This window comes from Macaca mulatta, chromosome 6, assembly GCF_049350105.2.
Source record: "Macaca mulatta isolate MMU2019108-1 chromosome 6, T2T-MMU8v2.0, whole genome shotgun sequence".
NCBI lineage: Eukaryota > Metazoa > Chordata > Mammalia > Primates > Cercopithecidae > Macaca > Macaca mulatta.
In genome coordinates, this window is record NC_133411.1 from 78,507,968 (window position 1) to 78,532,634 (window position 24,667).

The window sequence follows — 24,667 nt, forward strand, 5'->3', positions numbered from 1 at the left end:
TAATCTGATGTATTAGTAAGAGATAGTGGGAAACTGTAAACGATGCAAACCTCACTGAACCTTAAATCTTGTCTCACTTCATACAACGATTTAGGTGATTGAAGCAATTGGAGAAAAGAAAGAGGAGAGGTGTTTGGGAAAATGTGAATGGATTCCTTTAAACACAGCACAAGGGAGCTGCCCTATGGTTGAAGGGGAAGGAGGTTTTCAATGGTGTTTGAGTTATGTGATTTGAGTATGACTAATTTGGAGAGGACCACTGATGTATTGATTGGTAAAGTAATGACAACTTGAAATTTTGGTGATTTCCTAATGAGACCCAAATCCTGGGCTCAGTGGAAATGAATATAGAAGGCGACAGGTAGGATTGATGTGATAAAAAGCTGGTGCTATTACTGTTCTAGGACTTGTATGTGGTGAGGCAGTTTGGGCATAAGTGCTGATGGGCAGAAGACATTTGAATGGAGCATACCTAGAGACAAGAATCTGGGCCCAGAGAGGTTTTATATAAATGTATATTATTTGATGTTGAAAGGATTCACTTAGGCAGAAAGTTAGAGATTTGGGCAACATGGCCTAATAACTAGAGTGATTATAGCAACACCCATTTATTGAGCATCCATAATGCTATGCTTCTTACCTGTAAGACCTCACTTAATCCTCACAGCAGCCCTAGGGGGTGTGAGTGCTGTTATCCCCATGTCCCAGTGAGGAACCTGAGGGTCAGAGAGATTAAATAGTCCACCCAAGGTCATGCCTAGCAAGTTGCAGGGCTGGGATTTGAACTCAAGCTTGCCAGTCTCCAAAGCCTCTTTTGGAACCTCTAGAAGAGAAGGAAACTTGTGCAATCAAGACTGGAAGAAAGCAAAACAGTCCTAGATGAAAGATTGTAAAAAGGCTGCTTTTGGAACTCACAGAGGGTTACTAAAAAAAAGACTGTAGAGAGGTGATCTTTCTTTGAAGAAGAGTGTTTAGATTAGTACAATATGTTACTACTCTGTTGTCCCTACATTTGGACTTATTTCTTAGGAGTCCTTGGAGATTCTTTGGAATTTCTCTAAAGAGAACAAAAATGCCGGGTGTCTGGAAGCTACTAAAAAGGCAGATAGTGTATGTTAATATAATGAAAAATATCACTAGGTGCCTGCTTCCTGTGGACTAGCAAGCAGTTAACACTGGGACATCTTCAAGCGAGGCTGTGTATGTACAAATATCTGTTTAAGTTGACCATCTGCTGTTGTATTGTTGATAAACACCATTACACCAGTGATTTAACTTATGCCCCGAAGGAAGAAGTGCCTTCTAGACTCTCTTAATGGCCATAAAACATTGGCATTGATAGATTTTAGAGGCAGGCAGCCTTCAAGGCATTCAATGATGAAAATAAAGAAAGAAACATTTGAAAATTCAGTGAAGATTTCAGAGGCCCTCCAGGAACCAGGAGCTTCATACCAAGTTCACATTTGAGTCTGAGTTCAATTTTAAAGGAAACGACTTTCCATGACGGATTAGTGTGAGATCCAGGCCTTACTCATGGTTGTTGAGTACATGCAGCCTCCAGCCACATGAAATAATGTGTTCACCTGGTAGAGAATGGGGGCTTCATCAGAATCACACGCAACTAGCTCCTTCTCTATGCCTTGTCTCCCTCCGGTGTCTTGTAGAGCTAAAATGTGATGCCTCTTTTAGTTTTTATGGAGGAGGGTAAAAATGTGTTTTCAAACTGAGCAAGGGAAGAAGTTTCAGCCATTCCTTTATCTTCTTCCCCTTTTTTTGTATTTCCATTTTCACTTTGAGCATAAATGGGAATCGGAAGGCAGGAGGGAGGATGTTATTATGGATCGGGAACTGAGAATAAAGGGTGGTTTTCAGCTGTATGTTGGAAACTTAAAAAAAAAAAAAAATTCCAAACCAAAAAAATCTTTCTGTATTCATTCCATTTTGGAAAAGACTCTGAAAAAGGAATCACATTTTTAATCAAGAGCAATGGTATTAGGTCTTTTACTACAAGTTATACTTTTCTGTGAGCCTCTATTTATTTTGCCAGGCTCGAAATAGCTGATGTTATTTAAACAACTGTGACTATTGTCTAGGAAATGAGTGTAGGCTGGAAATAGCCTCGCTGATTACATTGTTTAGAAATGAGCCTTATTTTTTGCAGTCCCTTTAGGTGGGAGGGTTCTTGAATGTTCCTGCGGTTGGTTGTTCCATGGTGTCTTCTGTTTATATTAATTCAGTAGCCTCATGATGTCATCATTTTATTCTATCATATATCATTTTAAGCCTACTGAAGAATGAACAGAGCTAGTTCTATTCCTTGAGACAGATATATAGGCAACATCAAAGAAGACTAATCTATGATTAGTCTTTGAAATCTCCTAATCTATAGAAAGCAGAGACTAGGGCAAACAGTGGGGCTCCCACCCTCTCCACCTCAGGGACCAGAATCCTCATTGTGATTTGCTACAGGCTTCTTTGTCTCTGGAGAGCTTCAAGAGAAAGCTACACTGACCGTGGAAATAAGTGACAGTTCATTGGTCCTGGGTCTCAAAGTGTTACCTGGATGAATGAGTGGGTCTAGACTTAGAGCCAGAGAGAGCTGGGGATTTCATAGGCCAGAAAGACCCCAGAACATAGTACAATTCAGTTGCCTAACTCCAGTGTACACCATTTACATCATATGACTAGTGAATGGTACCTCCGGGCCTGGGGAGAACATGTTGTTTCTCCTTAAGATTCTGGTACATCCACCTTCAAGGATCCCAGGCCAGGGGACCGAGAAGAGTGCAACCCTGAGTCAGCCAGGGTGTTTGACTCAGTGGTACTCAGGGGACGGAGAGAGAAGATGAGCTTCCATGCCAGATGCATGTGGGTTTGAGTTGCAACTTTGGCACTCACAAGCCACCTGGCTTTGGATCAATCACTTAATCCCTCTGTACCCTGGTTTTCTATGTGTACAATGAAGTCAATCCTACAGCTCTCATTGAGAAATGGAATCAATGTCATAATAATACTCAAACAATACATAATAAACAGTCAATACATGCTGGCTATTATGGCTCATGTGAATAATAGTACTAGTGCTGGTGTGCCAATGAAAGGATGAACAAATGAAAAATACTGCTCTCTGTGAGACTCTTTTCAACCCAAAAGGCATCTTGTCCCCCATGGCCAGGATTCTGCAGACAGGTGGACAGGGAAGTTGCAGTTGGTGAAGAGTCATGGTGGCATTCCTGACTTCCTCTGCCCGTCTTTTCTACCCCAAGGGACTTCTGCTCCCTCAGCTCATACTTAGGTTCTGCTGATGGTGTGCTGAAACCATAGGTGTTGAAAAAAAGCAGAGCTGGCTCAGCATGGTGGCTCACACCTGTAATCCCAGCACTTTGGGAGGCTGAGGCGGGCAGATCACTTGAGGTCAGGAGTTCCAGACCAGCCTGGCCAACATGATGAAACCCCGCCTCTACGGAAAATACAAAAATTAGCCAGGCATAGTGGTGGGCGTATGTAATCCCAGACACTCTGGAGGCTGAGGCAGGAGAATTGCTTGAACCCGGGAGGTGGAGGTTGCAGTCAGCCGAGATCGCGTCACTACTTCCATCTCAAAAAAAAAAAAAAAAAAAAAAAGATAGAAAAGAAAAAAAAACAGAATTGACAGCCAGTTCAGAAACCTTATGATGAGCTAGTACTAAGTTATCATCACCAGAGAGTGAAAAGGACCTTCAGGTCCAAGACAGCACTGCTGTAGACACATCGCGCCATGCCAGGCAGGGGACTGAACTCAGTGCTGCGTGCAACCTAACATTCTGTGATGACGGATTAAGTCATGCCACTAGCAAAGTGGGTGTGATTGGCGAGAGATGAGTGTCTGAGCTGGGGAGAAAGGAAATAACCAAAATAGTGGCAGAAATATTTTTATCCTATAAAAGTAAAAGTCTTTGTCAGTGTGACAGTTGAAAGACCTTTTCATTCCCTCTGAGATATCTTCAGAGTGATTTACTTGAAGAATCTTCGATGTAAGGGCCGTAATATGACTTATGGGGGGTGGGGAGACATCTTCTCTCTTTTTTTTCTCCTTCTGCTCTTACTTCTTGGAGGAAAGATGAAATAAAATGTTTTTAAGAAAAAGAAAGACATCCGAAAAAAAAAAGTTAACAAAAACACAAAAGGAAAAAGCTCCTTATAAAAAGCTTACTACCTGCTCCCTGCAGTTACAGGTAGCATTTTATGTTAGTGCTTATGAAATATTTCTTAAAAAAATATAAGGATGTTCACTTGATTTTTGCTTCCTTGCTTAAATTCTGTCACCTCGGTAGAGTCCAGGGTCTTTGCTGCTTATACGCATTGTGTGGGACCCAACATAGTAGGGACTTAGTAAATGTTAAACCATCATCATTAAAAAACACTTCCCCTTCCTCTCTGAGTGCTTTGAGTTTTGTGAATGCGTGTGGGTAGAATATTAACTCCAGCACACTGAGTGTTGCTCAGGAGTGATTATGCCACCTGGATTGAAGCCTTCCAGTGCACTGTGTGGGGATTTTCATTTCATTCATCATTTAGAGTTTGTCATGAGGGGTCTCTGTGAAAGAAAAATATAGAGGAGCCTAGGCTGGGTGCGGTGGCTCACGCCTGTAATCCCAGCACTTTAGGAGGCCAAGGTTGGGTGGATCACGAGGTCAGGCGATCGAGACCAGCCTGGCCAACATGGTGACACCCTGTCTCTCCTAAAAATACAAAAATTAGCTGGGCATGGTGGTGCATGCCTGTAGTCCCAGCTACTTGGGAGGCTGAAGCAGGAGAATTGCTTGAACCCGGGAGGTGGAGGTTGTAATGAGCCAAGATCATGCCACTGCACTCCAGCCTGGGTGACAGAATGAGACTCCATCTCAAAAAAAAAAAAGAAAAGAAAAGAAAAGAAAAATATAGAGCAGCCTAAGGAGAGGAGACTTACTGGACATTCTGTGTGAAGAGTTTTCTGACTCTAAATAGCTTTGTAAATAAGGCAGTTATGTTTCCTAGTCTATTTCTTTTCCAAAAGAAGGGAGGATGTGTGATCGCCTCTAGCCCAACGTTTGTAGCCAACTGGATGAGATTCCATGCTTTTACCATCATTGACCCAAACAGGCAACCTAAGAGTTGAGCTTAAACTGCTTCTCTTGCAGCCCATCTGTACTTTCAATAAGAAATCTGAGTCATGTCTAGATTAGGAATCAGATACTTTTTTTTTGCCACTTTAGATGAGATCACTTAATAGAATGCTTCCATTTGGTGTGGGATAAAGTATAGATGTAGGAAGGAGGTGTCGGGGTCATAGAGCTGTAAGAGCATGAGGTCCTGTGGGAGCAACCTCAGTCTCTTGCTTTGGGGAGGATGGGTGTGTGGATAACCTGCACATTACTCCTGGCTCTGCCATTACCTTGCTGTGTGACTTCGGACAAGTCACTTAGCCTTTCTGAACCTTAATGTCTTCATCTGTGAAACAGAGGTTTGGAATAGATCCATATAAATTCATATTTCTGTAACCCTGTGTTACAGGCTATAGGACTTTTTTCTTTTTTCTTTTCTTTTCTTTCTCTCTCTCTCTCTTTTTTTTTTTTGTTTTTGTTTTTGTTTTTGTTTTTGAGACAGGGTCTTGCTCTGTTGCCCAGGCTGGAGTGCAGTGGTGCAGTCATGGCAAACCGCAGCCTTGAACTCCCAGGCTCAAGTGATCCTCCCACATCAACATCACAAGTAGCTAGGACGAGTACTTGCGACGTGTACCACCACATCTGGCTAATTTTTTGTAGAGACAGAGTCTTGTTATATTGCCCAGGCTGGTCTTGAACTCCTGAGTTCAAGTGATCCTCCTGTCTTGGCCTCCCAAACTGCTGGGATTACAGGCATGAGCTGCCACTCCCAGCCTGCTATAAGACTTCTAATTGGACTGCATAATTTCATCCCAGAGACCTGGTTCCCAGGGTTTTCACAAGGTAGGAGGCATTGTTTCCTAGTTAAAGTGAGGGTGTTGATAATCTAGGCCAGGACTGTGACAAGGATGACATTATCTGTGGTATGAAATTTATTTTTAGCATCAGAATTTTGGGGGCATCTTGAGTTGAAGAGCAGTGGTTCCTTCATTGAATGACACTAATTTGGCTATTCTCTGGGTCTCTTCTTACAGTTTAAAAAGGGGCTGATGATGGGCTGGGTGGGAACTGCTTCCCTGGTAATATTGCAAGGTCATCTCTTTGCTAGTGCCAACTTTCTTGTATGAGTCGTAGAGCTCATGCCTGATATGACAGAGGCAAAGGATCATGGAAATCACATGGAGGGTAACCAGGGAACCAATACAGTTGTCTTCAGTAATTAAGTAAGACATCCATTCTGAGGTGGGTGGGACCTCAGTTCCAGCTCCTCTGCCTATCTTCAGGGACAGGGTAAGGCCTGTGTGGTCTTAAACAGAAGAGCTCTCAGTCTGTTGGGTGAACATTGCTTTCCCTGCGTGTTTTTGCTTGCAAGAGTACTTTGTTCAAACAATTTTAGTATTTATTTGTTAGGGAGTTTTATCTCTCTCTCTTCATAGGTGATATTCATAGGTGATATTTACCCATGAATGAGTATTTTTCTTGGAAGAGTCTCTTTCCTTTCTTCCTTGTTTGTTTTTTCCCTCTTTTCAATTGGGTTCACCTGTTAGCAATTGGACATGTATGTCTTGTACGATACAGTGTCCTACTGTTGCTATTTTAATACCATGAGACCCTTGAAAGGCTAAAACCAAAGTACAGGACCCACTGAAGCCTACACTTTAGAAATAAAAGGTAATTTTGTCAGTTAATTTGTAGTGGATTTCTTGACCTTAATCTTTCTCGGTCCCCTGGTCAAAATATAGTCACCCAGTTTGTTTTTTTTCACATGTCCATATTTTAATTCTTTGCCAATCACTGTCTGATAATTGTCTTAATTATTTGTTTATTTTTGCTCCTCTGTCCCTACTAGAATGTAAGTCTTGCTGACCACTATATCTCCAGGACCTGGCACAGAGGAAGTTCCTAATGTATATTTGTTGAATGAATGAATAAATAAATGACGGAATAGATACTTAAGTCATACAATATAGTCAAGTCCGCAGACCCAGAATCTAAAATAAATCAGAATTTAAAATGTTGTACATCAGTTGGTTAAAACACTAATAGAGATGTTACTTATACGATTCAATGATCCCGGAGGATTCTGTGGCCAGGAGGAAGAACCAAGAACAACCAACAGTCCTGTTCCTGGCCAAAAACCAGGAACAGGACCTCAAGCAAGTCACATGACCTCTTGGGCTCAGTTTTCCCATCCACTAAACAAGAGGATAGGATGTAATGATCATTAGTTCACTTAGCCATTTATTGAACAGGACTATATCACTATCCTACATGAAAAAGCAGTGCCGTATAACCCTAAACATATTCACTATATACAAAATATACATTACTATTAAAATGTGAAAAAGCTCATCAGTGTATCACCTCAATCTTGCATACTGCCAGTAGAACATGTACTGCATGTTAGGAGACACCCTGATAGAGCATGCTACGTGCTATGATAGAGCAAGCTGCAAAGCCTAACTGTAGAACCAGATAGACTAGAAGGGAGAAATCCTAGTGATAGCAAACATTTCAATAGCTCTGAGATCCCATCATGTTCTACCCTCACAACAACTCTTAGAGTAGGCATTATTATTATTATCCCCATTTAATAGACAGGGCTCAGTGTCACTTGCTCCAAATGTTACTAGTGGCAAGAAGACTTAAACCCAGGTCTTCTGGCTGCAAGTCCCAGGCCCTGAAATTTTACACTGTAATATGCTAGCTGTGGTTTGGCAAATGTGGGAGAAACTACATCATGTACAAGGTATATCCCAGCACTTTAAGCCTCAGAGAGTTTCTTCAACATTTTCTCCTAGAGTAATAGCTTCTGTGGCTTATACAGAGCCTCCCCAAGCAGCATTGACTTTTTCATGATAGTCAGCAGAATCCAGGGAGGTAAGGGCAGCGTGCAGACCCCTTTCCAGCCTCTGGGGAGAGAAAGAAGTGGCCACTGGAACCTTGGTGGAGAGGAGTATTCCAGGATCCCGGTACACAATGGGCATCTGTTTGTAAAAATGCATGTGAATTTGGCCTCCAAAATATTTCATGTAGTTTAGTTCTCACTGAACTGTGGCCCACTGATAACAGAGCAGTGTTCACTCCCTAGAGAGGCTGAGACAGCAGCTTCCCAGCACTCAGAGGTGTCTCCCTGATTCTTCCCCTGGCTCTGTGAGATAACTCCCTTTAGCCCTTTTTTTGTCTGCAGCCAGCAAGACCTGGCGATAATGTGAGGCCTGAGGCCTAGCTAATCCTCCCTGTAGAAATCCAACAGTGAAGCGTCTTGTCTTTATGACTATTCGCTGAGGATGTGTAAAGGGAAATGCAAGCCCCAGGCAGCAGTAGCTGGCTGGGATCCAGAGTCAAAACTGAATTAAAAACTCATTAAGTAGTACTTTGAGCCAGCAAGCTGACTGGCTGCGCAGTGCTGGGAAAGCTGATGGCGGAGGAAGGGAAGGGGTGGCATCTTCTGTTGGCAAATGGCAGGCTGTGGGCAGGACGGGGCAGTCCAGGAAACAAGACGAAACACAGCCCACTTGTCTGTCATGCAGACATGTTTGTGAGTATAGCTTTTGGTACAGCCACATAATGTATGCTAATTGCTATATTCCTTCTTCTTCTTCTTCTTTTTTTTTTTTCCACGGGAAATGGCTCGGTGAGAAAGCTCTGAAACCAAAGAGGCAATGCAGAAATGCCAAAATGCAGACATTACAAAAGAGAGAGGAGGAACAAAGGGAAACAGGGGATCCACATTTACATCATGGTTTAGCGTTCTGCTAAATTACCACCTTCCTGGTCCATGCAAGTCGTATGGAAAATAAGTGAGCAGAATTTCCTATTTGGGTTGATTTTCACTGCATCTATCTCATAGTTTGTAATTTGTTAATTGAATTTTTTTAAAACAAGAAGCAAAAATTTTACCCCCAAGGACTAGAAAGTTAGCAAGTTAAGATGAAACTCCAAAGTTATTATCAGAGCTTCCAGAAAATATTAATAGTACAGTATGAGCTGGTTCTCTCTCTACTACTTTTCTGAACAGGACACTTCTCAGTTGACCACAAGAGTCAGATGCAAACGGGGGAAAGCACACAACTGAGCCTACTTAAAAGAATCATCCATCTATAAGGGAAAGACTCATTCAGAATATTTTGTATGTGCCAAGCTGTGTACCTCTAGTGTTCTGTTAGATATCCTTTTGCAACTGTCATTCTTTAAATCAAATAAAAACAGACCAAGATATTAAAGGAATGCTTTGTCTAACAAAGCAAGAGTGCACAGACATTTTATATTGAAAGAGAATGGGAAATATATTTTTTACTTTGTCATTGGAATCAAAAGAAGTATTGATAAGTAGACTTTCTTTCCCCCAATAACCCTTACTTTTTAAAAATAAAAATGTAACATTCTTTAGAGCAATTTTGTAGATATGAAACAGGAAATTTTATAATGAATTTGATTCGATATGACAGAAGGAAATACAGGTATTTTTCAGGGCGATATAGATAACACATTAAGGCATCATCTTCTGTTGTTTAAGAACTATGAGAAAAAAGTGAACTGGAGTCGGGAATGTGGTTCGGCTCTCCTCTGGAGAGATAGCTGACCCACAGAAAGCACTGCTCCTCCACTTGGCTCCTGCCCCTGTCCAGCTCCTGTCACTTGGCCAAGACCCTGAGCTGAGGAGGGCCTCAGGCTTGCTCAGCTCCTGCCTTTCCAATCCTTAATTTTGAAGCCTTGCATTTTCCAGATATCTGAGTTTACGCTGAGCAGTGGTGCCCTCTGCAACCTTAGGGTGCTCCATCTCACCTTCCGGCTTCTCCAGCTACAGCCTCTACCTCAAAATAAATGAGGTGTTCAGTGTTGCTTTCTGGGCAGAAATCCTACGTTCTTTCAGTTATACTCCAGAGCTCTGGCAGAGCTTGATTTGGTCCATTTTTCTCTAGGGCCGGCTTACCTGTTGGCATTTTTACAGGGACAAACTGTGCTCCCAATTTATACTATTTAATTTGTGAAAGAGCAAAGAGTAATACATTGTAAGAACTTTGATTAGCATACATATGGATCACTGCATATATTCCAAGTGTATATAAATACATACAAAATACCCAATGGAGACTAATGCAAGACAGGAATGTAGAAAGTGATTTTATGCATACTGCCTTTCTTATGAGAACTTGTTACTTCTCATGTAAATTAAAATCTGGGGATTTGCTCAAGGGCAAGTTTCCTCAAAGTCTCCAGATTATTTCCCTCCCTCCTTGAACTCATTTTAAACTAAAATTTCAGTCTTTTTAAAAAGAAGATAGAAGAGGATAGAATTTATTTGACTGCCTTGTTTGACTTGCTCTTTGTCAAGGGTTTCAGACCTGTTTCTCAGGAGAGCTACGTCTGTTGGTTCAGAGTATGTTTATCAATGCCTTGAAAATGCCCATTGGTCAGATTTGGTTGAATTGCCTCAGAAACAAATCTCTGTTTGTTAAGTAAACTATTGATTAAATATATGGCCCAGAACTTAATTCCTTTGGTTTACTACATCACATTTTCCTAAATGAGCAGATGTATTCTTTCAGTTATAATCTCCCAGAGGTCAATGATATTCATCTTAAAATAAATAAAAAGTACATTGTTAAGGTAAGAAATTAACCTTCAGCAAAAAATGTGGTTTGGGGACATGCTGTGGCACCCCTTTAATAGTGACCTTGTGAAGACCTTGTAGTTGAATATAAAATCAAAATGAAATCTTTCTAGTGATGCCTAATTTTAATTCCTTAAGAGATCTTACGGGGTGGCAGAATGACCACAGGCAAAATCCAATGGGCGTGTGAGAAAACCAGACACACAACTCCTGAAACTTTGGGGCAGTTTTTGGCCCTAATCACTTGGAAAGAGCTAGGCAGTGTCTTCTTTTTAGTTATTTATGCACAGCAGTGGGCTTTCTGCTAATGATGGCCTGGGTGTGTATTTTTCAGATCCTGAAGGTAGATCTCCTGATTTGCTTACTTCTAAAGACAAAGTAAGCAAATCACACTTTGATTGCTTACTTGGCTTGTTAAATCCCTCTGAGTGGGATTTAACATAATAGTGTGGACTGAATCACACACACATTTCAATCCACACTATTATGGTAAATCCCACTCAGAAATGGAGTGAGTGTTTGTGTGTAACTACGGGTATGTGTATTTTTAGTTCTCCTGTTTTGCAAAAGATCGTCATCACCTGAATCCCTATAGGTGGAAGGCTCGGATCTAAGCCCTGTAAGGTTTACATAGAAATTGCCACCTTCACAGGAAGTTCAATGAGAGATACATGAAAGTATGTCAAAGCATTTTGTTAACTAGAGTCTTATAAGTTGGTTGGAGGCAATAGCTCATATAAACACTATGTACTTCCTCTAATTGAGCTATGTAGTATAGAGACTCTTAACTGCTATCCCAGAAATTGGGGGGTAAGAGACAACTCTGAGAATTGAAGTGGACAGAGAGATATTCCAGGAGGAAATAAAATTATGAGCTGGACATGTAAAAAATGGATTAGATTTAAGTGGGTATGATGCCTTATTTTATGGCACAGTAAATTCTATCACCAAACAACGCTCTTTATTTAAAACAACCTTCAAGCAAAGTATCCCAGTAGGGCAAAAAATGAATGCAGTGACCAACTGGCATGAATATCCGATTTACTAAAAATTTAGATTCCTGTTAGTGGAAATTAAATGAACACATCAGCATTGTAAATTTCCGGTTTATGTCATGTAAGCTTTAGTAGTATGGCTGTTTAAGCTGAATGCTATTAGGTGAAATGAAAAACTCAATGGCTAATTTAAAACCCAAGGGCCTGCATCCTACTGGTCAAAGTATGATTCTCCATAGGCCTGAGTCAGCAGCAAGCTGGGTTTCACATCTCTTTATCTACAGTAAAAACAGTGATATGAAGGGAAGCTTACAAGAAGGTCAATTCTGTATGATGTTTCCAAGACAGTACTCAATAGTTCGTGCAAGTGTTTACCCTTTACTAAATATATTTTTTTAGCCTTTTAATAAATATTTTACTGCTGAAATATAGGGTTTGGATTTGGTTGAGGGAGAAGTAGTGAAGGGTTTAGTTGGAGAAAGTTCTATTAAATTTATCCTGCTTCTGCCCACCGAGAGGAGCTGGGACTATCCCATACACAGTGGCTCAGCATCCCCTGTGGCAGAGCCTCTGAAGAGGTGGTCAGAACAGTTTACCTGCCAAGACCTTGTTGCATGGTCCTCTTTAATGTTTAATATAGCCAGACGTGGTTGTTCACGCCTGTAATCCCAGCACCCTGGGAGGCTGAGGTGGGTGGATCCCCTGAGATCAGGAGTTTGAGACCAGCCTGGCCAATGTGTTGAAACCCTGTTTCTACTAAAAATACAAAAAAATTATCCAGGTGTGGTGGCAGGTGCCTGTAATCCCAGGTAGTCGGGAGGCTGAGGCAGGAAAATAGCTTGAACCCAGGAGGCAGAGGTTGCAGTAAGCCGAGACTGTGCCACTGTATTCCAGCCTGGGCAACAAGAGAAAAATTCCATCTCAAAAATAAAATAAAATAAAATAAAGCTTAATATATAGAGCTAAAATATCTGCCCAAAGCTTTATGTTCACGTAGCTTATCAAAGTCTTCAAAAGTAACACCCTTCTCTTGCTGCTGCATGTCAGGACAACATAAAGAGAGCAGGAAAGGTTAAAGGGAAAGGGGGAAAAGACTTAAGTCTTTCCTGCTCAGAATAAGGAAAAGGAGTATAGTAAAGAGGAAAACATGAGCAAATATGATGGCTTTTCGGGGGCTATTTTTGAGATTAACATAGCAAAGGATAGTGCCTGAAGATGCAGTAGAGGTATTGAAAGACCATCTGTGGGCCAAGAGTTTAAAGAAAAGGCATTTAACAGTGTAAGAAGGACAGCTGCAGTGGCTCACACTTGTAATCCCAGCACTTTGGGAGGCTGAGGTGGGAGGATCACTTGAGCCCAAGAGTTTGAGACTAGCCTGGGCAACATAGTGAGACCCCATCTCTACAAAAAACAAAAGAAATTAGCTGGGCATGGTGGCACACACCTGTAGTGTGAGCTACTTGGAGATGCTGAGTTGGGAGGATTGCTTGAGCCCAGGAGGTCGAGGCTGCAGGGGGCCATATTTATGCCACTCTAGCCTGGGCAACAGAGTGAGACCCTCCCTCAAAAAAAAATTTTTTTTTTTAAAGTGGAAGAAATGTGTTTGGGATTCAATCAAACCCAAATGGGAGAAGTTGAGAACTAGGCTTTAAGTGAGACATCATTTTGGTTTCCCAGACAGGGCCTGTAACTGAGGGTAAAGAACAGGAAAGCAGAATCAGGACTGTGCCCCTGGTGTGCCGAGAATCACCCTTCAGGTCTGGAAGAGGGAAGAACCAAGGTCATTGGGAACTGGGTGTGCTGTTCTGGGCAGCCAGGCCTCCAGCCATGACTCAACATCACAGGCACGGTGGAGAGAGGAAGTCCATAGGTGCTGATTCTGTCGGCACTTACGAATGAGCCATCTCCACCTCACCCTTTGAAATGATGCAGTGGAGGAATAAACACGATTCATACAAACAACAAAAATCACAGGTCCCTTGGGTTGGGCTAAGGCTATATGTCAAATCCTGTAATGACATGACCAGATTTATTCATCCTGGCTGGGGTGCAGGACCTGAGTGTCCACCTGTACATTACTTATTACAGATGGTGGCAGCCGAGGTACCACTTCAGCCAAGACCAGAGCTCAGGTCTTGAGCCTCATCCTTTTTGGTCAGCATCTTGACCTTAAGAAGTCCCTTCCTGGCCGATCACCAAGCTGGTTGCTGTGGCCCAGCCTGATGCTGCCACTACCAATGGTATTGTCCCCCTCACAGTTTTACCAGGGAAAAATCAACTCATACTATTTCTCCTTGGCCTAGAGCTAACAACTTTCTGAGGGATGGAAATCAGTAGATTCTAGGTTTAATATGTGTTATGTCAGCCATTTGCATGTTTTCTTCTTTTTTTTTTTTTTTTTGGTTTTCTTTTCAATAGCCAAACACCGAAAAAGACTAATTTGATTTTTATTTTTAAAAGGCAGCTGGCTTTGAGACCGAATAGTAGTCTGATGATTTGGTTTGATAGTAACAGACGAGGGTGAAAGGTCAACCATTTCCCTGGATTTGATCAATGTCAGGAGTCGGATGGCAAATTAAATGTCCGATAAACCTATCAAATGACTCCAAGAATCAATATTTCCTGGGAAAAGTTGTTTGAGCCTTTAATGATTACATTTGCTCCCAGGGGAAATAATGCTAGCAGTGTGTTTGGGTATTAGGATAGAAATACATAAAAATCATGTGAGGATGATTTTAAAGGAGGTCACTTATTATGTTGTTATTAATCAATAAAGTATTCATCATCTGTGTTTCTGGCCAAGCCTAGTGCCAAGCATGAGAGCCACGTTTCTGCCTCTTATTGGACAGAGCCATCTGGAGATCCTACAGGGACCTCAAACTCAGCATGCCCCCAAGCAAACTCTCTGTCATCTGTCTTCCTGCTTCCCTTTAGGATAGCTTATTAGTTGAAAGCCAGGACTTTGGATACTGAACACACGGTCTCCAGCCCAGTTCCACTACTAACTAATGCAGACTGTTGCACTGTTGTTCCACTGCCCTGTGCCACCTTTTCCTCCTCTGTGAAATGGCAAGAGTGGCTTCCTCATAGCATTAATGCGCACATTACATCAGATCACAGACATAAAGAGCTTAGGTCAGGTCTTGACCCAGGGCAGGTCTTGAATGTACCTTAGCCATTGTTCTTATTCATTCCTTTTTGAAATATTGATTGCGCATCTGCTGTGTATCAGACCCTCCTTATGACTTATGACTCCTGATTTAGAAACTGTCAAAACACTGTCTCCTCTTTAAACCGTATCTCTTCAGGATACGGGGAGCATCTCATCCATGTTTTAATCTCAGTGCTCAGTTTATGAACATAGCACGAATTTGCCTGAACTAACCTCCAGAAAACCGTGTCTTCTAAAACAATTCACATTGTTTTAATAAATGGGGAATACAAAGCAGGAGAAGACCATTAAGATTTTTTTAAAAAGGTGTCTGAAACCTACTCTAGTCTCAAAGTCAGGTCTAATTGATGAACCATGTGAAAGTGGCTTTTTTGTGGTAAGAATAGCTGATATAGGTAATCTTTTGGTTTTACCTAATACTGCACAGGGCACCTGGCACACCGTGGGGTTTCTTCAAAACAAAAATGATTCCCAGATCCATATCCCAAATGCTGGGATTATTCTATAACATTCTGAGGAAAATGTATCTCAGATCTTATTCTTAAAAATTAAGGATCTGGAACTTGTAAACACTTAAAACAATCTGAGAAGCAGTGAGTGACAGTGAAAAGAGAGTAGGGATCAGGAGTCCTGTGGACTGGATTTAAAACCTAGTTCCAGCTGGGCATGGTGGCTCAAGCTGTAATCCCAGCACTTTGGGAGGCCAAGGCAGGAGGATTTCTTGAGCCCAGGAGTTCGAGACCAGCCTGGGCAACATGGCAAACCCCCATCTCTACAAAAAGTACAAAAAATTAGCGAGCCATGGCGGCCTGTGCCTGTGGTCCCAGCTATTTAGGAGGCTGAGGTGGAAGAATCACTGGAGCTCAGGAGGTCAAGGCTGCAGTGAGCCATGTTTGTACCACTGCACTCCAGCCTGGGTGACAGAGAGAAACCTTGTCTCAAAATGAATAAATAACTAAACAGATAAATCTTAATTCAGTAGCTTATTTTGTCTCTCTGATGCTGGACAAGACAGCTAACTCTTATTAAGGAACCTGTCCCAACAGCTTCTATTTGTCCATCTATAAAATAGGAAGAATGATAAACATTGACCTTCGTGATATGCAAATGAGGTACTGTGAAAATAAAAAATTGTATAAACCATAAAGTCAAAGGTTTGTGAAAGGTAGTGTTAGTATTTTAGTACCCACTCTCCAATAGAACTGACCACAATATGCATAGGAAAAGCCTATGACAGGCCACTCCTCGTCTTTGAGATTCGGTTTTCTCTTCTGTAAAACAAGAGGAAGAGAGAGGGGATGAAATTGTCGCCAAGACTCCTTCAGGTCCTCCCATTCTGTGAGGTGAGGAAATTCTGATGTCTTACTCTGTAAGAGCAACAAATCCTTCTGCTAGGCTTGCGGGGACCACATTTCCCTCTTGGCTGCTGGAAATTTTACATGCAGAAGAGGAGACTCCTTTCTTGTGCATGAGGGGCATGTGTGTTTTCCTTTGCCTGCAGCAGGTTTTGCTTAGAGAACAGGGCACTCACAGATCCCACCTGGTCTCAGCCTAGAGGAAACCAGATCAGAAACTTGGAACCCTGTCATTAGAGCTTAAGCAAGTGGACATAGAAGAAAGTGCTTTGGAAATGGTGAAGCAAACACCAACACGAGTAGGCATTGAACTCTCTCTCCTTCCTTCCTTCCTTCCTTCCTTCCTTCCTTCCTTCCTTCCTTCCTTCCTTCCTTCCATCCTTCCTTCCTTCCTTCCTTCCCCCTTTCCCTCTTTCCCTTTTCCCCCTTTCCCCCTTCCTCTCTTTTTCCCTTCCCTCCCTCCCTCCCTCCTTCCCTCCTTCCTTCCTTCTTTCCTCCCTTTCCTTCTTTTGACAGGATTTCACTCTCTTGCCCAGACTGGAGTGCAGTGGTGTGATCTTGGCTCACTACAGCCTCAACCTCCCAGGCTCCAGTGATCCTCCCAGCTCAGCCTCCCGAGTAGCTGAGATCACAGGCGTGCACCACCATGCCTGGCTAATTTTGGTATTTTTTGTAGAGATGGGGTTTCATCATACTGCCCAGGCTGGTCACTGTATTTAAAGACACTTGGAGTTGGCTCCCCTGACAGGTTACTACATCACCCTTCACTCCATGTGCCTTTTTTATTTTTATTTTTAATCTGTCGCTTCTGTACTTTGTTGAAGATGTGACCCTTAGGCTATCTTATCAACCACAGCTGGTGCCAGGATTGGGCTTTGCTGGTTCTACTTAGGTGCCCTCCAGGGAGCCCAGGTTTCAACACCATCTATGTTATTTATTTCTGCTTCTTTCAGCCAGAGGATAAAACAGAGAAAAAAGGAGCAAACTTCTTCCTTCCCCTGTCTTTCACCTTAACCCTTCATGTCCTTGATTCTCATCCCTTTGCCTTGAGAATTTTTAAAAGGGAGAAGAAAAAAAGGAAGAGGGGACCCTAAGAGAATGGGACTGGGTAGGAGAGAAACACCGAAGAGAGGTTTTAGAAAGCAGGTCAAATGAGAATCCTGCACATGGAAAACCAAACTGAAACCACTGACAACAAAAAAGAAAACTAACAACCACAAGGTCAGGAAGTATAGAGAAAATTAGGTACAGACTCAAGTTAGGTAATAACTAAATTCCCTGTAACACAAAAGATATCCAAGGTAAAAAAATGTTGTCTAACTCACAAGCAATGATCACTTTATTTAAACTAAAGAAAATTATTTGCAAAGTCTCCTGAACTTGAGTTTTTTTTATTCTCTTAAAAAAACAAGTGTTCAAAATTTGGAGAGCCATAGATTCAGGAACATATATCAGAGATGAAACAGATGCATAAACAAAAATTTATTTCCCACAGAAAAGAAATGTCATTTCTAGGAATATCGGGGGAAGGTGGGAAAGAACTTGGCTGATGGTTCAGCAGAAACCAAGAAGGAATTGCCCTCAGGACGTGTGTGGGAGGCCATAGTGCCCTGCTGGGTGCACACACACGTGCGCGCGCACACACACTCACACACACCCAGGCAATTCAGCAGGCGTTGACTGACCAGCAGCCAACCCTGGCTGCACACTTACCTCTTACAAAGGAGAATCTTGGCATCACAGCTTGAAAATCTTTATTTTGGATGGCAGTGGATCAGGAAAAGGAGAAAGGAATAGTGTCACAGCACTGACCTTGGCCTTGAGTGGCCTCATGGAGCGTGACAAGGGTCCCCAGGCCTGTTCTTCCACACTGTCAAGTCAGTAAACCTCAGCTCTTTCATCCATGAAGAGAGGATAATATTTGCCCCACTACTTCATAAAAATGCTGTGAGACTAAACAAAGAACTACCTGAAGGAGAAAATGCTTTGGCAACTCGAAGGCGCTCTACACATGTAAGGTTTTATTGCTGTATTCTGGTGATGGACTCTCTGGTGATCAAAGGATTAGATTTTGTCACTACCCGTTTCTGTGTATTAGCCTTGTATTCAGTCATTTTTGGACCCAGGTGGGATGGCACCTGGCACATAGAAGGTGCTCCAACGTGTGCATGACCTTAAAACCAGCATGCATATTGAATTATACTTTTGCCACCTTTTTGCTCATGTTCCCTGTTGCCTCTGAGACACCCAGCCTAGAAAAGGTTCTTTTCCAAGCCTCAGGCTGAGATGTGCAAGAGCGGATGAAGGCGAAAAGATGAGTGAGTTGATTGGGGGAGTTAATTTGATGCGGAGGACCCCTGAGAAATCCAGCTCTCTCCAGGGCTAGGAATTTTACTTCCCTGGAGACAGATTCTGTGTAATTTCCTGGTAACAGCTGGCCTTCTGTTTTCTGTGCTGATGCTCTTGGTCTTTGGGGATCCGTGGCATTAGAACCAAGTCTCCTAGCACCTTTGTCTTCTAACAGTACCTCTGTGGCAGGGGTGAGGGTTTTGCGACTCACCGTGCCTTGGGATCATGTCCTCCCTCAGGGCCGAGGTGGGTTCTTGCTCCAGGGGAGCCAAGGAAGTCTTCTGTTAGGCTGGGTTGCCTCGATCCTTCTCCTGGACCCTCTCCGGAGCTCTAAGCAGGGGCACCTGGGATGGAGAGCTGCAGAGCATGGTTACTGGGTAGCCTATGTTCACCTCTTTCTCTTTCTCTCTGTTTTTCTTGCTTAGAAATGATGTGTTGGGATAGAGGGGCACAGGGAGAACCACCTGGGGCTCTCAGGAGCAGGCTTCTGTGCTGCTCGCGAGGCTTCCTTATTTGCTGGCACCTTTCCTCCCTCTGGAAAGGAAGTTTTGGGGAAACCTTCCTGCCAGGCCTCTGGGCCCCAACGTTAGTTGACAGGGATAGAGAGGACTTCTGTGAGGGGCTCTGGAAGAAAAGGTTCACTGCAAACCTCTGCTGCTTCAGGCGTCTCCCCTCCTGCCTCACCAGCTCCCGTTCTCTTCAAATCAACCACACATTTGCTTTACCTGCCATGTGGGTTTCTGCAGAAAGGAGGCCTGGAGCTGGAAATGATTTCACACCAAAAGCTGCTATTACAAGCTACTGGGAGACCTGTTGGTTAGTTACTAATTCTTAGTTCCTGTACCAAGCACCTTTCATTTCTTGCTCTTTGCCGTTTAGCTACATTTTACTCTTGGGAGTGTTTTTTGCACAAAGGGTCGGAGGTTAGAGGTTTCCTCTCAAAAAAATTCACTTTGGTAAAGAGCTTGAGTTGAATAACTCTGACTGCTATCGTTTTCTCTTCCTTCCCTTCCTCCCTCCCTTTTTTCCTTCCTTCCCTCCTTCCTTCCTCCCTCCCTCCTTCTCTTCTTCCTTCTAATGAAAACAGACTTTAGTTTTTATTTTTTTTATTTTTTGAGGTGGAGTCTCACTCTGTTGCCCAGGCTGGAGTGCAGTGGCGTGATCTCAGCTCACTGCAACCTCCGCCTCCCAGGTTCAAGCAATCCTCATACCTCAGCCTCCCAAGTAGCTGGGATTACAGGCATGCACCACCATGCCTGGCTAATTTTTGTGTTTTTAGTAGCGACAGGGTTTCACCATGTTGGCCAGGCTGGTCTCAAACTCCTGACCTCAAGTGATCCACCTGCCTCGGCCTCCCAAAGTCCTGGGATTACAGGCATGAGCCACCGTGCCCGGCTTGAAAACAGACTTTAAAATCAAGACATTTAGTGCTTATGGTCTTTCTCGATTGACTAAACTTTACTTTCAGCTAAATCAACCCAGTCCTTTTTTATCTCACATATTTTTCTCTCTAACTCCAGAATCTTCACATTGTAAGTTATTCCACTGTTGAATCTGGGCAGGGGGCTGGGAGTAGTTGGTAGGTGAAGAGAGGGCGGCAGTGGGAGCTGACAGAGCAGAGAAGCAGAGATGGGGGCAGGACGACTTTTCTCCTGACTAAAGCCCCTGCCCATGCCATGCCCCTCAGTCCTGGTTACCAGTAGTTCAGGACCCTCCTCATCATTTCCCTTTCATACTGAGTACAAATCAGAGGCTTTCTTTATTCTTCAACTGCCATTTCTATTTCCTTCTTCCAAAACCAGGGCGAAGCCTCTGAGGGGTGTGTGTGTGTGTGTGTGTGTGTGTGTGTGTGTGTGTGTGTGTGTGTGTGTAGATGAATCCTAAACTCTGTGGAGAAGAGATCCCGCAAGCATCCTAGAAATTTACATACATAGATAATAACGTTTTGCTTTAAGAGATTTCAGAATCAATTGAATATAGTAAAACATAAGCTACTAAAAAAGCCAAATCTTATAAGACACATAGGTTCAATTAATCTGACACGTTTTCAAAAAGGAATAAAATCCCCACAATACCAAAAAATGCAGGCTTCCTTCTGAGTTCCAAACACAGCTTTGGGAGAACACAAACAAAAGTCTCATTGTCTGCAAGGCCCCTGCTGCTTCGAGGGTCCTCAGACCGTCCTCTTTTGATTCTGAGGTGGCGCGGACCCCTTTTGTCACACACAATCTTCTCCACTGCCCCCGCCCCTGCCCCCGACCCAGGTCGAGGCTTCACAATCATGCTGAGTTTTGTGGGGAAGCCCGCAAAGACTTTTTCTTATGAAGCAATAAGCGACACAATCATTCCAGGTTGAGCCCCCGCTTTTGCTGCCCTCAGACCGATGCAAAGTTAACTATTCACGGGAAAGTTAACTATTCACGGGGCTGCCTAAGGGTTTCCCTGTGAAGTGTCGAATGGAGAATGCGGACTACAATGGTGGGGAGAGAGGCTGGAACCCGGCTGCCTTTCTTTCCTGGGAACTTCTTTTCTGAAGCAACTGAATGAGACCTTTACAAGCCAGGGTGGTGGCCTCCCTTCAGAATGCCTGGCCCGTTTCCCAGTGTGAAGCATTCCCCAAATATGCAACTTTGTGAGCATCCCAGTCGCCTGCGCTGAGAACCCGCCCGCCTGCCGCAGGAAAGCTGGCACCCACGGGGATGCCAGGGGTGGGGGCGCGTCAGGGCCCCTCTGCCAGGCTTGACCAGATGCTGGGGTGGCCCGGCCCCACTTTACATCGTCCCAGGAAAGAATCTGGCCAACAGTCTGGCTGTGACAAGAGCTAGAAGCTTCTCTCTCTCCCTTTAAATCCCCTCCTTCATTCAAATCCGATCCTATAAAAAGGCTTTTGTTGAAGGAGCAGCCATGGCATCTTGGTGCACGTCTGTGCCATTCCTCTCGATATTTCCAAAGATGGACAAAAGAGAACATCGTTAGTTGAATTCCTGGGCAAACTGGTCTGAAGATTGACTTGGAAGGAGTGGAGGTAAATGGCAGCTGTCACGTGGCATTTGTTTTGTTTGCAAGTGATGAAGCCAAAGAAAGGGACTGCTGGTGGATGGTAAGAAGCCTCCTGCCAGGGGCCACCTTGGCAGCAGGCGAGCTCACTGTGTGTTTGGGGAAGAGCGTGATGTGGAGGCAGGTGGACTGTGCAGGCTGCTGTCACCTGGACGTGGGTGTTGAAGGGTGCGGTTGGCGAGGCTGAGGGCATTGTGTAGGATCACTTCAGAAAGAAAGAGGCTCTGATTTCATTACCATCACTTGCGGAGGGAGCCACTTTATGTACCTTGTTCAAGTCTACTTGTATGGATTCCTGCAGAATACAGACATGATGACAGTCATATTTGGACATTGCACTGCCTGATGCTCTGGGTGCCCACAACAAAATTGTGACCAAAGAAATGATATTCCTTCTCCTTGGTCTTAAGCTTTTGCTTAATTTCATCTCAACCTAGTGCCTTTGAAGCTCTTGAAACCTTTGTTTCAAGAAGACCACTGATGGAAAGACCTAGAAAGAGGATAGTTTCATGTGTCTTGCCAATTTTCATTTTATCCTTTGCTTATTTAAGTTGATTTTCTTTTGCTTTAGCTTTAAATGTACATGGTTGTCAAAACCAAAAACAACCAAAACGCCAAAAAGCAATGTCCAATAAATTACAGTATTTAGCATTCATAATGAATTAACTTTCTTTCCTGTGGTTTATTCTTCTTAAGCCTCAGTTCTTTGTCTGCTCAAACTGTGGGACTTTGTTCTGTTTTGGAGTTTATTTTTAGGCTTTTGGAGTAAGACATCACACATTTTCTCTTAATTTTAACTTCTTTTATGTGGGATATTCTGCCACCTTTGCTTTTTTTTGGCCAATATTCTTCTCCTAATATTTTCTGCCTTCCTGCTTTTGTAAGCTCATCTCTGATTTTATTTCTTTGAACCTTTCCCTAACTGTCTTTTGACATTTGGTGTCTGTGCCTTGTCTATTTTAACAAATTTTCGTCCAGTAACCAAACCCATAGGGCAGCGAAGCAGAAGGACTCTAGATCCAGGTGACCTGGCTCCAAGTCCTGGCTCGACCACTTACTAGTTGTGTGACTTTGGGCAGGTTAATTCTCTCCTGTAGACTCATTGCTCTTGACAGTAAAGGGGGATAATCACAGTACCTATGTCGCAGAGCTCTTCTGAGGATTAAATGAAGCCATGTGTGTCTTAGAACAGTGCCTGACACCATGATTGTTCTGTTTAGGCTTCTATCTGTGATGTGGGGTTTATTGGTAAATGTTAGCTGTTAGGGAAAGTAAGATGGTGGGGGAGAATGGGCTTGGTAACAGTGATGGTGGTTGGTGGTGACTATTTCAACATGTTGCTGTTTCTGTAGTACTTCTGGTCCTTCTTGATATAAAGGAAAAAGAATCAGTGTATCCTGGACTGCTTTACGTTTTTTATTTTCTAATTGCTTTATTGAGATCTAGTTTGCATACCATACAATTTACCCATTTATAGTGTACTAGTGAATGTTTTTTGGTATATTATTAATTTTTAAGTCATGATAAAATATATATAAAATATAAAATTTGCCATTTTAACTATTTTAAAATGTATAATTTGGTGTCATTAATTACGTTCACAAGGTTGTACAACCATCCCCTCTTTTTATATTTTATCAGTTTTTTGAGACAGAGTCCTGCTCTGTTACCCAGGCTGGGGTGCAATGGCATATTCTTGGCTCACTGCAGCCTTGACCTTCTGGGCTCAGTTGATTCTCCTGCCTCAGCCTCCCACGTAGCTGGGACCACAGGTGTGTGCCACCACACCCAGCTTTTTTTTTTTTTTTTTTTTTTTTTGAGATGGAGTCTGACACTGTTGCCGGGACTGGAGTGCAATAGTGCAATCTCGGCTCACTGCAACCTCTGCCTCCTGGGTTCACATGATTCTCCTCTTGCCTCAGGCCCCCAAGTAGCTGGAATTACAGGCACACATCATCACAGCCAGCTAATTTTTTGTATTTTTAGTAGAGACGGGGTTTCACTATGTTGGCCAGACTGGTCTCGAACTCCTGACCTCGTGATCCGCCTGCCTCGGCCTCCCCAAGCGCTGGGATTATAGGCATGGGCCACCGCACCTGGCCTTTTTTTTTTTTTTTTGTAGACATGGGGTCTCAACTTTGTTGCCCAGGCTAGTTTTGAACTCCTGGGTTCAAGCGATCCACCTGCCTCGGACTCCCAAAGTGCTGGTATTATAGGCAAAAGCTACTGCGTCCAGCCTTCATCACCTCTATTTTAAAAACATTTTCATCACTCCAAACAGAAACTGTACCCACTCAACAATAACTCCCCATTCTCCTTCTCTTAGTCCCTGGTACCTTCTAACTACTCTCTAACTCTATAAAGTTGCCTGTTCTAGAGATTTCATATAATTGGAATCACTATATTTATCCTTTTGTATCTGGCTTATTTCATTTAGCAGACTGTTTCCTAGGTTCATCCATGTTTTGGCATTATCAGAACTTCATTCATCTTGTGTTTGAATAATCTTCCATTGTACTGATATACCACATTTTACCCAATCATCCATAGATGGACATTTGGGCTGTCTTACCATTGTGAATAATGCTACAATTAACATTGGCATACAAGCATCTGTTCAGGTTCCTGCTTTCAATTCCACCTGGAAGTAGGATTGCTGGGTCATACAGTCATTCTATTTTAGCTTTTTGAAGAACTGCCGAACTATTTTTCTAGAGAACAGTTGCTTTTGGTCATTCTTTCCTCTTGTATTTCTCTCCTCTGGTGTCTGCCTCCCTCCGATTCTATTCCATTTCCTCCTGCTGCCTGAGCGTCATTGTACTTCCAAGCGGCAGACATGTTTGTGCCTACCCTCCCAACCATGCGTCTCCCTCCCACATTTCAGAGAGAACACCCACTTCCCTGTCCGTAGCAGCTGCCCAAGCATGTATCACCAACTCTGGCCATACATCCGCCTGATCATTTCAGCCTATTGTCCGGGGAGGGGAAGTCTTCGTAGA

At 43.1% G+C, this 24,667-nt stretch overlaps 1 protein-coding gene and 1 non-coding gene across 3 annotated transcripts in view; both read left to right on the plus strand.

The window, feature by feature from the left end:
- The window catches only part of MAP1B (microtubule associated protein 1B), a 103,782-nt gene that overhangs the window by 51,982 nt on the left and 27,133 nt on the right, over positions 1 to 24,667 (plus strand). The window contains exon 1 of one of the 2 annotated variants that reach the window (XM_015140180.3): positions 21,501 to 21,636. The gene's annotated coding sequence lies outside the window, so the exon portion shown is untranslated. 2 annotated transcript variants of the gene reach the window in all.
- MIR4803 (microRNA mir-4803) lies at positions 11,157 to 11,267 on the plus strand. The gene has a single exon (NR_128295.1). It is a non-coding gene; the product is annotated as a microRNA mir-4803 (primary transcript).